A 2,159-nucleotide genomic window follows, 5' to 3' on the forward strand; every position below is an offset into this window, starting at 1 on the left:
CAATGTTTAGAAGAACGAAAACCCATGCAGATTGAAAACCCCAATCCGTTACAGAAATCACTCAGAATCTCGAAAATGGGTAAACCCTACTCGAATCGTCGAGTTATAAGAAACTCGACATGTTCCTTCAGTCCTTTTTATGTCCAGTCCTTTCCCGTGAGATCCAAAGTCCCAAACTTCAGATCCAGCTTCTCATAGTGTAGTTACCATGTAAAGTTGCAAACTTTATGTGTATGCAAGCCCTCACATGGATAAAACACCAAAAGCAAGGTTCCTTCTAGGTCTTAATGCATGGAAAGGGCCTAAGCCGAATAAAGTGAGCAAATTTATGTCATTGAGGACCTAGAGGGTTCCAGATCTGGAACGATATCCTTGTGACAAGTCCAGGTCCAAATATGACACCCTTTTTGCACCAAAAGTGACCATTTACATTCAAGAAAATAGATCTAAGAAACTAAAGATCAAGATAGTGACTTTATACCTAAATATGGTCACCAATACATGGTGGATGTCGGATCTACTACTTCCCTCTTTGCTCCTTCTTCTTCTTCAAGCTCTAAAATCTTCAAAATCACACCAAAAATCACTCTCAAAATCTCTCTTTCTCTCTCAAGAAGGTGCAAGGCTCAAACTAGGGTTTCTCTGGCTGTAGGAACGATGGAAGAGGATGTAAATGAGCCATAAGTTCTTTAAATAGGGTACAAACCCCTGAAAATTAGGGTTTCTTGTTACAGTGCCTACTCGTCGACTTAGGGACTTCCGAGTCGTCGAGTAGGATCTGAATCCCGTGTCCTCATAAATGACTCTACTCGATGAGTTGGAGCTCCCTAACTTGCCGAGTCCAAGCACAAAACCATTAAAATTCGATAAACTAAATGATAATAGGAATAGGTGTTACAACTATACTCTCATATCTTGCAATTAATTCATAATTGTACAATGAAATCATAGTGAAACCTGATCAAATATCTATCCTTTTCTGAATTCATTCAAAGTATAATAACCTCCTTTCACACACACACACACACTCTTTCTCTCTCTCTCTATCTCTCTTTCTTTCTCTCTCTCTCTCTCTCGCATTTCTGTCCTGCTCACCGGAAAACACAGTATCAATAGGAGTTGCTACTTCCCTCGACTCCACCTTCTTTTTCCTTCTATTTTGATGGAAAGCCAACGTAACCTCCCCCTTGTCACCACTGTTTCCAATTGAAGGAACCCACGATCGCAAGCAGGTTCTAGGCAGTTTGTTTACCAGATAAGAAAGGTAGCTAAGCATCTTCCGACTTCCCTCGTGTCTCTCCTATTTCAATTCCCAAACATCCTCCTTTGCCACCACATAAAACAACTATAACCGCCTTCGCCTCCCCTCCTTCACGAATGGCCGCCATCAGCATCTCCCCTGCCTAACTTCTACCTTCGGTTGATGCTAACAACCTTCGATGAGCTTTTATTGTCGAGTGAGTCATGCCGGGAAACCGACTCCCTCTTTCTCTATTTCATTCTAGTCGATCAGAAACATCCAAACACTCCACGATCACCTATTATCTTCACTCCGTTCCTCCCTTCCATTCATTATTTTTTATGCCAGATGGAAGAAAGAAAACCAAGCGACCACTGGAGAAACTTTGTTGCCTTCGATTTCCTCCCTTCTTTTCTTAATCGAACACCACCGAGCCATTTTCCTCGGTCCTATCTGCATTCACTTTCCTTCTTCTTTGATCAGAAGAGAAACGTCTTTTCAATTGTATTGGTGTAATGGACCAAACCAGACCCAATCTTTTGTTACAAGGCCGAAAACAACCCCAAATGTACCGATTTAACCAAATCAAGTCCCATTTGATTAGATAATTACAAATGGTCCTTACATTGTTTTAGAAGTTCAAAACTATCCCTTTTGATTTAATTTATCACAAAAACAATCCCTTATGATACTTATATTACAAAATAGTTTGAAAATTTTTTCAAATTTCAAGAACGGTTCTATTGTGGTTTCTTACGCGAAGCCTCACACGAGTCAACCGAGTTCGAACAAATCAAACTCATGCTTCAAGGGTGAGTTTCTACAACCCTTCCTCTTACGGTTTTCATATTTGGTGGAGACTACATGTGTGTCTTTTAAAGTTTTGATGATTTTCAAGTTTTATATAGAAAATAGCATC

Source organism: Lactuca serriola, chromosome 8, assembly GCF_051521515.1.
Source record: "Lactuca serriola cultivar US96UC23 chromosome 8, Lser_US96UC23_V15, whole genome shotgun sequence".
Classification (NCBI taxonomy): domain Eukaryota; kingdom Viridiplantae; phylum Streptophyta; class Magnoliopsida; order Asterales; family Asteraceae; genus Lactuca; species Lactuca serriola.